Source organism: Ptychodera flava, chromosome 3 (assembly GCF_041260155.1).
Source record: "Ptychodera flava strain L36383 chromosome 3, AS_Pfla_20210202, whole genome shotgun sequence".
NCBI classification, from domain to species: domain Eukaryota; kingdom Metazoa; phylum Hemichordata; class Enteropneusta; family Ptychoderidae; genus Ptychodera; species Ptychodera flava.
In genome coordinates, this window is record NC_091930.1 from 40,855,769 (window position 1) to 40,869,911 (window position 14,143).

At 37.7% G+C, this 14,143-nt stretch overlaps 1 long non-coding RNA gene across 1 annotated transcript; it reads left to right on the top strand.

Annotated features, from left to right (window-relative positions):
• The first annotated feature begins 9,912 nt into the window (after positions 1 to 9,912).
• On the top strand, positions 9,913 to 11,309 carry LOC139126533 (uncharacterized). Its single transcript, XR_011550626.1, has 3 exons — positions 9,913 to 10,049; positions 10,581 to 10,787; positions 11,251 to 11,309. It is a non-coding gene; the product is annotated as an uncharacterized lncRNA (long non-coding RNA).
• Positions 11,310 to 14,143: the final 2,834 nt, after the last annotated feature.

The following is a 14,143-nucleotide window of genomic DNA, read 5'->3' on the forward strand; positions in this document are numbered from 1 at the left end:
ATCTCTTCATTGGCATTTTCAAGATGTTGTCAATGATTTCAGTTTGACATCAGTTGATGTACTTATTTGCAGTGAATCAAGATTACAAAGTGGTGATCAGAATGATGATTACAGAATTCCAGGTTTTGAAATTTACAGATATGATGATAAAAATAATCAACAAACAAGAAGACCATATCATGGCATGATTTTGTATAGCAAGCCTAACACACTGGAATCTCTTCCGCAATCACTGCATTATTATAACTGTGATTTTGTCACTGCGATATACAAAACAACATTTGGATTAGTTCAAGTTGTTGCTGTTTATAATTCCCCTTCAACATCAATAAATAATTTACAATGTGCTCTTCTCAAAATTATAGATGAAATCGACTACACTGTACCAACTGTGCTCCTTGGTGATTTCAATGTTGACTTGCTACAGCAAACATCTTCAGCGAGACAATTGACAGAGCTTATGACAAACCAGCTCCAGTATAGACAATTAATTCAACAACCAACAACAGACTATGGATCTTGTCTTGATCATATTTATACCAACATTCACTGCACACAATTTGGTATACTTGAATCATACTACAGTGATCACAAACCAATCTGGATTGCATTGTAAACAATAAACTCCATCCATATACTTTTGAAAATTACAGGATTTGTTGTTCAGTGTAACGTACAGTGTATTTCATTTTATAAAATTGAATGAATTAATGGTGCAGGCACCTGCACCAAGTTCTTATCACATTTTTCATAGATTGTAGTGCAAGTCCATAATGTGTCAAAATGCTAATAAAAGTGATTGTGTCACAAATATTCTGTGTAAATCAATATTCAATTAGTCACACTGTACCATAAAATGCAAAAATCCAAATTTTAAAATGCATAGAAATATGTCGATATATTTTAATTCTGAGAAACAAAATACTATGTCAAACCCACAATGTCACCCATTATACGAGGCTTTCTCCAAATTTTGATGCAAGACCCTCGGTCGTGACCACTAATCCCAGCTTATCAGCAACAGTATTAATCAAGCCCTTTCACGATTTCGCGTAGCAACGTTCTATACCCATGATGTTTTTCGAATCTATCGCCTTCGTTATTGCAACCACTCTAATTTACAATATTGCGAATTCACCGCAAAAATATTTTCTGTAATTTCATAAAATTTGACTAAACGGCAAAACTGCATTTGACAGCGCTAAAATAAATAGAAATATGTACAAAACGCCCAATTAACAAAGTTTTGTCGACAGAATGGGTCTGAAAACAGGCGAAATATGTTTGATCATAGCAGACCTGTGTTAAATAAATTAGGCGCTATAGATTCGAAAAGCATCATGGGTGTAGAACGTTGTATGCGAAACCGAGAAAGCCCCATGACCTGTAACTTTTGACATTATTTTTATGATTTTATGTTTAAATTAAAATTAGTTCATAGAAATATAACTCTTACTCAGAGATGTTTACTCAACTATGATTATCCACTTAGTTTGACTGCATGCGGGAAGCTTCAGTACGACAAATAATAAAACGGTGCCGCAGGTGGCCACCCCCATGCAGTAAATTGATAAATGGCATAAATGGCGCATGTACAGAACATATTTTGATTGGTGCAACCAACTGAAAACACGGAAAGGGATGCATTTCACTTGACAAAAAATTCTCCAATTTTCACAGAGAATGGCTAGATTTTGAAAATGGCGAGAAATTTAAAACAGGACGAAAATCTGTCCAATATCTTACCCATTCTCCCACAAGCCAAAGTTGTTGAGGCCTAGTTAATGAGTATGTTCTTTAATGTATAGATAGCCATGAATATTTGAGAAAATTAAAACGTATCTTCGGGTTTGACAATTTCACAGTGTTGCAGCTCATGAGCCTTGAAGGGGCTCATTGACACAGACCAAATTTCTACACTGCCTATAAGGGTGAACCTTTTATTTTTTATGTTTCTCATCTCCAAAGGAAATCAGGCAAGGCGATCGGTCCAAATAAAACAAAATCCAAATTGAAAACAAATCTGCAGTAAGTTTTCTGTCTTTTCACTCAATACAATTTCTTTGTTTCTCTTGCTTTGTCCTTGGTTAGGTACAGACTATCTTCCTTTCGGCACAATTCACAGTATTCAAGATTTCAGCCTTCAGCAGACCCCATTATTTTCTGCAAAGGTTCACAATTTTGCCGACGAGGGCGCTGTAACATGGATGATCGCGGAGGGGGGAGGGCTGGAGGCGCAAATAGAAAACTTTTCTTATTTTGATGTCGCAGTTGAAATTTGGAGTCAGTCCGGAGATGAGAAACACAAAATAAAAAATGTCACCCTCACCGTCATAACAGAAATCAGGATCCTGAAAATATGACGTCATCTACAGAATTCATTTCATTTCACGTTTCAAATATGTAAATTATGAAGCATTTTCTTTGACGTTCGCGACTATCCTTATTCTTTCTATCTGCATGATCTAACCGCTAGGATTCTCATTTTCTATTGGCCAATACTGGAACACTGCAGACTTCGTTCATTGGACAAAATGTACTATTGCTACAACTTCTGGAAAATTCCTAAGGAGTGGTCAGCATTTTCGCGTACGAGTTTCAGAGCAGAGCTTGGTATCCAAAGAAGACACAAGATCTGTGTAAACGTAGGTGAGTATTTAATACTGCTACTAACTGCTGCGGCACACTTCTGACGTTACTCTTTCCTCCCAAATAGGCTGCACGCGTAAGATTTGTTTTATTAGTTTCATATTCCATACTGAAACTTAAGCCGAAAAATTCCGATTAACAGAATGTCCGCCATCAACTTCAAGTTGATTTTCAACGTCGAACCGAAAGCGACATTTAATTAGGTAGCCTAGATTTCTCTCAACAATATTCTATTCACTTTCGAATATAGGTCATGCTCAGCAGACTCCTCTTACAAGTTACAACATCGGTGTGCTTTTCACGACCTGTTCGTAATACAACGCCTCCGCCGCGCCGCTAAGACTCGGACATAGCAAAAACAGGTTTAGCGGAAACACTGGGCGTAACATCTTTCCCCGATACTTTCGAAACACTGCTTGTTTGGTTTACCTTTGAGAATTTCCTGCTGTCGTCTGAGTAAAAAATATTTTCAAACAACAAGCGCTTTCTCTGATATTTCTTTCATCGGCCACATGTTGCGTTTCACAGTTCCTACAAAAATGTCCGATTTTCTGATCTCCTATTACTGGTCATCGCTTTGGAAAATTTGTCTTGCACTTCAACGTCCAAATGTATTGATTAAGAGTTTGTTTGGTTGTCAAAGTTATTTTATATTGCATTACAATCTCTGCGGCCAATCGAGACACAAGCTACCGATAGGCGAGAATAACGTTCCAGTGTTTTGTTCGTCTTACGTTACGTTGATCTCGAAAAAGTATCAAATATATTTCAAATGAAGATGAAATCCAGACCACAGCTACGCACTGATATAAAACGATAATAGACTCTTTAATATTTGAACAGAAAATACGTTTTTAAAGTAGGAAAACGCGTACGTCCGAGTACTGGCGTCCGTTACTTGTCTTGAATTTTCGTCGCCCGGTCTTTCAAATTTGAACAGATCATCGTTATTGTTTTTACGAATGCTACAACACTTATTTTCTTTCTGGATATTGCAGTGCTATGTTGATCAGTGCATGGAGGTAGTAGAGAAGGAGTCACAACTAGGCGGAGATCAAAAGGACCATGTGTTTTGCCGCTGTTTGCCTTACAAACTACTCCATTAGCACCAACGGGACTTGCGAACGCGTTTTCTCGGATTTAGGAAACAAGATTAAGTTCGTTCGGGGTCGTTCGGGTGTTTCGGCCGTCCCTCGGGTCGCGACACGAACACGAAGTGTCTGTGACCAGCTACCAAAAACTATGAAAAATCGTAAAGAATGAACTACAAAATCACTGTCAGTTTTAAGTTGCAGGTAGAATAAGTCTGTGCCTTTGTATAAAATACTATAAAAATAGTAGAAAGTGAGCAACCAGCTGAAAGTTAGTCGAGGAGACCTTAACCGCATATCATTTGCATCTCATTGTCGGCTACATGGACTGTGTGCCGTCCCTTGGCAGGTCCCTCGGCAGTTGACAGATCTTCAAACATGGCGTCACGTGTCCAAGCGTCGCGTCGGAAAGTTCGAGTCGTTCCACTCATTTTGATGCACACGATGTTAAAGAGGTCGAGGAACAGATAATTGAGGAAGGGAGCTTTTGTATCTGCAAAGGCGCGGCGGAGACTGAGTTGACGATAGCTTGCGATCACCAAAAAATGCCAACATCGTAGAGCAGCATTGTTAACACGCCAACTTTTTCCAGATCCAGTTCCCGGGATCCAGTTCTTGGTTCTTGCCGTGTTTTATCATGTTGTACTGGCATTAATGATAAGGTTAAATAAGAAAGCATAGCTTTTAACTGCTACGTCCATGACTTTAATGAATGGTCGCGATATAAAAACAACACGTACGATGCATTGAAACAAAGCGTCGCCTATGGCGTCGCTGGCGTCGCGTCATAAACACCCGGGAAACGCTACAAGTTTTACCCACGCTCACGGCAGTGCTGCAGTCCGCTGCACCATCCTCAGTACATGATTAAAAAGTTCGTGATCAGAACTTTCATTCTAACAAGGAAAGGTTCCTGCGATCGAATGTAAAGTATATAAAAAACGACGTTAAAATTACCAAGATTTTGAAAATGAAAAACTTGAATTCCTTGTAACTTCACTTTTCGTGGACGGAACGTGTCGGTTCTTACACTATCATGACGCACTTGACCCTAGCTACGCAAATACAGTCTTTGCGCATGTGTTATGACACTGTGGAGAAACTGAGTCGCATTAGCAAACCCAGGTTAATTTCACTCGGTTCGGTTGCGAAGGTACCGTCGGCAACGCAGATGGCGGGAAAGGGGTGTTAAACAATGGACATAAAGGGATTAAACCAATGGTGCACAATAGTAATAAACGTAATTATCTCAGTTGTGACTCCTTCTCTACTACCTCCATGATCAGTGTTACCTGAAATAAGTGGCCATATTTATCAAAGCATCCGAATATTGACGAAGGAGGTGCGAGTGTACCATTACGCGATCTTGACTCTACACAACTGCATCTAACCATTTCAAAACAAAAGTCATTCCAAACTACAATTTCATTCTGCTTATAACCTCCCTTGTACTTTCCTTTTATTTCAATGATTTCGCAACAGATTTCTGTAACAATATCAATCACATACTGCTGTTATTTATGCTTGCACTTCATATATTTGAATCTATGATAATTCACTGCATTTCACAAAATTTCCTACCCGAACTCCATTGATGAAAAACCATTTCACCCTAAAGTTCATTGTCATAAAAAATACTGTCTCATGTTTCTTTTATAGTGCCGTATTCTGATATCATGGCTGGTATTAGTCTCAAGTTAAGAGTCATGGAAGACCCTGAGAAAAGGAAAATAGCAAGTGGTGACATGTACAACGTCCCATGTATGGACAAAGATGGTAATATCTATGATATCAAGCTGATAACCTGCAAAGACAAGTGGTTAAAACAGTTCAAAAAAGCAGAATTTGTTGACATCAGAAAGTTCGTTTTGGGCAAAGACAATGCAGTTTGTTTATATGAACAAGCAAAGGTTAGTAACCAACTTAAACTTTGATATTTTTGAAATGTGTAATACTGTCATTAATTATCACCCCAGCAGTTTGTCCAATCCAATGTGCTGAATCCTTTTCATGAGTAAATTTACCAGCAAAGGTACATCAAATCATAAATTTCAAGGTATATTTTCCAATGCTGTCACAGAAATAACTACTCCTGAAATGTATACTGACCTCACAGTAAAGTTGTTTATTAAGGTGATTTTTCAAGTTTATCATATACGTCAATTTGTACACCCATGTAAACCTATGGGGAAAAGCGCCCTCACACCAATGCAGTTTATTAAGTAACACTGTGCTGCTAGAGCCTCTGGAATCATCCTAATGGAAGGGAACTACCTACTGACAATGCATGACCACCTATGACATAGGGTTCTATGTAAAAGAAAACAAAGCAGTCATTGAATGCTATCATTTTCTTGTAATTTTTGGAAATATTCCGAATCAGAAACCAAATCTAAATACATGTATCATGTATATAAAATAAAATTCTGTGACTACTCATTCTTTTGTAGACATCTCATCTCAATTTCCCCACCATTAATTTCAATTATTGGACAAAAAGTCATGACTCATCAATTTTTCTTGATTTGTTTCATTACCTTTTTGCTTCTACAAACCCACAAATTCTATGAGCAAACAAAAAAAATGATGCTTTCAAATAATTGATGTTAATCATATTTCAGTACTATCCAGCACTACATGTAATTATTTTACATGTTGATATTTTTCATTTAACTCAACATTCAATACGATTTCAGGATATTATGATGGTGAAAATACCAGTGGTTTTTATAAGATACTGATGTACATTAAGACGACAATTTTACAACTAAACATTGATGGATTCATGGATGGGAAATCTGATCATTTAACAAAAATTCAACTTATAAATTATTACGTGCATACACACTTTCCAAGACTCACTTTGTCTTGGTAAAATACAGAACATTTAGAGGACACATTCATAATGCTTAGTCAGGTCGCGTTTGTTTTTAATTTCACTGACATTTGTGGGTAACAAATTCTAAAAAAATTCCATCCCTACAATAATGTCCAACTGTTATGACATTTTTAGTATGCATATTTTTTATCATTTAACTTTTCAAATTGTAGTGCTGAAATCCAATATATTATTGCATGTGTAACTTCAATGTAATACATGTCCATAACTTCATTTTGGATACAAGTTTGCCAAAGCCATACAATAGCAGTATCACAGCATAACTATATCCAGGGTTTGTACTGTCCTGTAAAACCATGGAATTTTTTTAGCCCTCGAAAACCCTGGGAAATATGATTTAGCGCTGGAAAACCCTGGAAGAATGATTGGCGACAGCAATTTAACCAGTAGATAGGTATGGTGTGTCAATAGAAGTTCAATAACAATTTGGTTTCTTGGTCAAGATCCTGGAAAATTACTTGATTTTAGTTGAAATAGCTCTGAAAAACTGGTCAAAAAGCCCTCGAATTTTATTTGTCCAAAGGTCTACAAACCCTGTATATGATCCACTAGGTCACAGTAACTGATTCTACTAAATTTCCTGAAATCTTTTTTTTTTCATGCTTGAATTATCAGTCACAACCAAATATGTGCAAAGTATCCTTGATGACTCTGTAACTACCAACTTTATAATTTAAGGCAATACCGAAGGATTCTAAGCGCGCATTGGTTGCTATCACCAGCAACATTCCAAACGCGCACTTTTGCGCGTGCAAAATCTTACTGTTCCGTTGTTGTCTATGGATTTTTGACTCCAGGTATTTTGAAAATGTTCAAAACCTTTAAACTCTCCCAATTTTCAACCAATCTAGCCGATTTTTGGCAGAATTATTGAAATCATTGAGGAAAATACAGATAAGCATGCATTTCAAAAACTTCCGCACCGTTTATGGGATATCGCAGGAAAACCCTTCAAAATTTCACAAAATTACACAGAGGATATTTGCCTTTTCGAAAAACAGTTTGTACTGAACAGATAGCCTAATCCATGCTAGGGGCTCTGAACACATATCTCATGGGTTAAATTCTGAAATTTTGGATAATTCAGTACAAATTTGTAGAAGTTGAAACGTTTTAAAATACAGCTGTGAACATTTGCATATGTGTGACGTCACTGACCAGTGGCACGAAAAATCCGCGTCTTTTGCAATTGGATGGTTCTGTAATCTTTATAGTGCAAAGGAAATCATGAAAATTTTGCATTTTGATTGTTTTTTGAAATTGTCCCTAGCAACTGTTGCTTAGCAATTTGAATCCTTCGGTATCGCCTTAACCACCCCTCACCAATATCCTTTAGTCATTTTCCCAATACCCCACAGGGTGCCTCTGGATTATGATGAATTGGTGTCATTTTCCCAAGCCAATGGTCACCAAGGTCGCTTTCCTTCTCTTTCCACACACACCCACACATATGTCCCACAATGCACCTCTCCACCTCTACAGATGTCAGACCACACCATACACTCACCTGCATTCTTTCCCTCCCTTTCTGCCACCTGTTCCACACCACTCACTCCTCTCACCATTTTTTCAGCCTGGACCCGGACCAAGACCCTGGATGTCTCCACCATACGCACCACACTCATTTTTCACCATCTTTACACTTCACACCTTACAATGCACACCCATTCTTGGTGCCTCCTCTCATTTCCCAATATTTCTTGCTTTTTTTTCTTATTATTTCTCCTTTTTATTTCCATTCTCCACTCTCTCCACTCTTTTTCATCGTTTATTTCTACCATTTTTTCATTTTTTATTCTTTATTTTTCTTTATTTATTTTTCTTTATTTATTATTATTTAATATTCATTTTTTTATTTATTTATTCATTCATTTCATCTTTTCCTTTTCCATTCCACCCCTACACATTCCCTCCATCTTCTCCTCTCCATTCTCTCATGTCGGGCTATGCATAATTTTGCGACTTCAGGGGATTTTTCATCCCTTCTGTTGTTCCTTTCTCGTATCCGCCTTACACACCTTCTATACTCTGTCCTTTTCACTTTACCTCTCCCATTTTTAGTGTTTTCACCCCTTTTTTCTCTGTGATCTCCTGTCCGCCATGAACAAGTTTTGCAGTACCCTCTGCATCGCACCTTTCATACACCCCACACGCTCTCTTTCCCCACCTTTTTCACACTCCTACCCCCTCTTATATTTTTTCTTTTAATATTTTCCATCTTTTCCAACTTCCATAATTTTTCTCTTCATTCCCATCCTCGTCCCAGGCTGCCTTTTTCGGCTCGTGCTCATATATCACTACCGTATACACCGACATCACTACCGATTTCTTACCGACACCATACTTTCTTCACACCTGTTCCCCACCCTATAGATCTCCCCCCACCCATACACACCTGGCTCATTCCCTACCCCCAGGGATAACCCACACTCCTCCAAAACATTTTCTTCCTCTAACCTTCCCATAATTCTACACAAAACTGCATCCCGACACCGCCTTCCTCCTAACACCTCCATACCCACCACTGGCCGACATCTACACCCCAAATCTCACATACACCCCCCACTCCCCACCAAACGTCCTATAACTTCACCCTCCAACATCCTTACATTTATATAACGTCCCTAACCCTCACTAACTAACAATCTGTCATGCTGATTGGTATCTCCTGCCAAACACTTACCGTAATCAATCTGCTAAGTGGAAACCCCCAGTCTTTTCCCCTACTACATCCTTACCCTGATATATCTGGCCATTCACCCACACAGACCCCCTAACACTCCTGCCCCTCCACTCATTTTTTTTCACAGTCCACCTAGCCCGTAACCCCCCACCGAACACATACCCTAGTCAGTCTCACCTACACTAAAATATCTATTTTCCCCTTCACATTTTTCCACTCTACTTCACATCCGCCTGTCCCACTTATTATTAAAGCCCTCCTATCTCCACTGTGTATCTATCACTCGTCTATACTTTTACTTTCTCACACGTTTTTACCCTCCTGCCTACAGTTTCACTAGGGTCTCTCCTATTCTTTTCCTCCCCTACCCCTTCATATAGGACGTCGCTTACAGATCACCAGGGGCGTCAACTTGGCAATTGCCCTGACCAGAAAAATACCAACTTTATAATTAACAGCCAAGCAAACATTTTACATCCACATATTCCTCAATTAATCAATGCAAAATCCAACACATACGATTCCTGCTGTAAAACTGTTACTATATATATATGGATCAACAAGTATCATTTGCAAAATTTTGTAGGTGGTCAGCTCAGGACAGAAAGCCTTCACCATAGACCAGCATTTCATTGACAAGTTCTATAATCCGGACGAAGTTCCATTATCTGATGTGCATCTATCCCCACCAAAGAAAAGAATGACTATTTGTGGGACAGTTGAAAAGGTAACCTCATCAATCATCATAACAACTGACTCACAGATACCATCTTCCAGTTTAAAAAAATCTTTGCCTTTGACTTACATAACACTGTTTGTGTACTTTTCACATAACTACATTATTAGTACACGCAATTTTGTCATCTATCCAATGTTGTAGAAAACTTCTATCAGGCAGAAAAATACCCTAGTAAGCGGAAATCATTCAGCTGAAAGACCTAAATATGTGAACATTTTTTTCACCTACTGTGTAATTTTTCTCAGTTTACAGCCACAATTTTTCTCTCACGCCAGTTTCTTTCCCGGCTTCCAACTATTTTCTAAATCTCTGCTATCAAATATCCATAGAATGTGTTACTCATTTTGACTGTCATTTAGTCTGGACAACTCTATTGAAATGTCTCCATTGACTTGTGATTCAAATCAAATTGATGTCCAATCCCATCATATTTCAACACTTCTTGCTTTTCTTACATTCATGTTGTATATGCTACATGATGCACATCAATCAGTTCATAGCTCACTTTATATTTTCCAGGCTGAAAATGTCACTGAAACACTAAATGCAACAAGAAAACGTGACATTACTATGACTGACCATGGACACCGCGCCAAGATGAGACTATGGGCAGATCAGACAGACCTCCCATTCACAGTTGGATCCAAGGTTCGAGTCGGACCACTTGTTGTCAACAAGTTCAAAGGGGAAACAGCATTAAACAGCACTGCTTCAACACACGTCCAGGTAATATGGAGATACATCTGTCACTCAGGAATGTATTCTTTTCAATTTCAGATATTTCTCTGTAATAAACAGAACAGAACTTCCAACTACAGTGGAACCTCAATTATCCGACCTGCTTGGACATGGCCTTTTTTGTTCGGATAACTGAAAGTTCAGATAATTGATCACATAACAAATGCATTTATCTTAAATGGGACTTGGAAATGATGTTTGGATAATCAGAAGTTTGGATAATTGAGGTTCACATAATCTGGGTTCCACTGTATTGCAGTCTGGACATTTCAAGTCACACAAGTCGCCTAAAAATTCTCTCATTTCCATTGGAACTCCTATGACGTAACTTTTAGACAATTTGTGTTTCATTTCATTTTACTGCTACTATTATTAGAATCAACTCTCCCACCCCTCCATTACACAACTCAACCTTAACTTGGTTCCTTTGTCTAAATATTTCTATGCATAGACACTACAATTAAGCACTCACATGACACCCGGGATATTAGAAGGCATTGATATAGACAGGTAAGTCTACAAGTTTCAAGTTACCAACACACCTTTCAAACTGCCTGGCTTTCCGAAATGATCATAATCAAATAATATACTGTCTTCCAACTTTAACATTGTGTTTTCTTCACTTGCAAAACTTAAGCACTGCTCAGGTAAAGACGGACTGTACACAAAACATCAACAATATTTGCATGTGCGATCTTTAATATTTTCATTAATAACATTTGCTATTGTTCACAGAACTTCATTTAGTAATTGCAGTATTTTTGTCTTTTGGTAACCAGTCCTACATTTGTTGTTATTGATGGAAAGTACCTCCAGTGTGATGATATATCTTCTCTGGGAACAGAGGAGGAGATTCTAGCAGCTCTCCCAATGGACGTTACATATACTGAGAACTTTGGGACTGTAACAGCCATAAAGTGAGTGTTCATACACACATTAGATGCTTTCAAGCGTACTTGGCACCTCTCATAGTTCACACAATTTGTGCAATTGGCTGCACATTTCAACAGGATAAATAACCTGATTTACTTTTAATTATTCCTTGATACAGTGAACAAACATACAATTTTATCACAATACTGTTGCTATGGCAACCTGTCAGTATCACATCCTCCATAGCTTAGCGTAATTATGTGTCGACTCGACAATGTTAAAAGCAATCCAACAAAATTTATAATCAAGGTCCGTATCATGTTATATAAATGTCAACTTTTCATAGACCACTCCCTATCATTTTTCCCACATACAGATGAACTAAACTGTTCCACAATAACATCACTATCTTATATATTTTGTTTCTCCACAGAAAGGCTGTGTAAATGAACAGAAGTCCCACCGCATCTTGGACTTGTTAGGGCCTAATGGACGAATCACAGCAGACACTTGTACATTGGATCCCGTCCATTGATCTATCTGTTCAGAGCCATTTCCCTAGCTGACACCTCTCCACCAATTGTGTTCCAACTTGCCACTAAGGCAAAGGACTATTTCTTACATATGCACATAAGTTCATTTTTGTCATAAGTTCCAATATGGCTACCAGACAGACATTTCATTGCAAACTTTCATGTTTTTCAATCACTATTCAAACAACCACAAAGCAATTTCATTTAAACTTGGGACAAGAGTAAAGTACCATGACATGCAGTTTACATCACATATGTTCCAATATTGCCTTTCTTTGTTATGTTTTTTCATGTCTCTGTACCTTCCCTATCTGATGGGATTCAGGTTGCCTATTTTACTGTCTGACAAGGTTCATAACACAAACAAAAGCCGGACCTATTTGATTTAAAGTTGAAAGAACGATAAGTTCTGTGGCATACATATGAATGTCATTTCACTTGACAATATCAGAACAATATTCATATTGTTGTTTTCACATTTTTGTCATTTCGAAGTTTAATTCATCTGCACTAAGATTGTCATATGCTCCCTCTTGTGATAGGGACAGCAACTGTAACTTCCAACGCATTTCTCAATATTGTTGATCCTGATGTTTCACAGTTTACTGTTTCTTTACCAGTACGGAAAGAACACAGATGTTGTACACTTTAAAGTTGTCACTCCATTACTTTTGTATAAATAAAAACTCTGTCATGTTCACACCAGAAAGACTACTCTCTTGCTGTTTTCCAGTACATTACGCAAATGGTATTTCAAGATTATAACACATCCCATATTCACATTCATTAATAATGAATATATTACAGCACCAGCCTTTCTTATGGATGGCAAAAATAATTTCAATTCTGATAGCAAATATCAATATGAATATCAGATGAAGTACATAAATCATTGCAACTGCACCGAAATGACTTGTAATTTGCCAGATACTGTACAACCATTTATTACTACTCGGATTTACTTTCATGGTTTGATGATCAGAGAAATTTCAATGGATTTTAAACGCACAGGCTCAGCTTTAGAACAATCACTCCTATTGTTATGTTTCATTTTCATTGGAATTTACTGCAGGTGGTTTTATCAATGATAATCAAAATAGCAAAATTAAAACCCAGCAGACAATTAATGCTTTCACTGCATGTAGACTATATTGCATGCTGATTTCTGATTTCATTACCACAACAATAGCTCACATAACCAGGAGAAATCTTTGATTTCAACTATCATATGTATGTATAAATCTTTGCATAAATAATGATTAATCAAAATTCGGTACACACTCCTTGCAGACCATGTGACTGATAGTACTACATTTCGAATTTCAACATCATAGATCATGTCTGATTCTGTCACATAATTCTAATGATGACATATTATGGCATTGCTGTTTGTTTATTCACCGCAGACCAGTATAAAACCAAACCAGCCAAATTTTGGCGTTACCCCCTCACCTTTGACCTCACTAAAAATGTATTTCTCTCATTCTTACCAATACAACCACACAACTTCAAACATTCAATAGTTATGAACAGAACCTCTGACTGTTCATTGCCAATGAAAATCAGTGTCACTGTTCAATATATACATGTAGACTGTAAGGTACAGTCGTGTGAGGGCGCTCTGTTTTTTAAGCCGAGCATATGGAGCGCCCTCACACGGCTGTACTTTACATTCTATATTCATATTATAACTTTGAAACATTTTATCGTCCAACTATTCTAATTTTGAGAAATTCGGGAACAAATTTTGTCATCTATTGACACATTTTCCTTCTTCATAAAAGCCAATACCCCAAGAAGTACTTTACAAAATGTGCACGCGAGGCCATTCAGTTCATATCTGGTTTCAAGATGCTATCACTTTCTATGTCAGTAGCATTTGGACGCATGTTTTGTATGTCATCAAGAGGTTTCAATAGGATAACTCTATCATCAGGG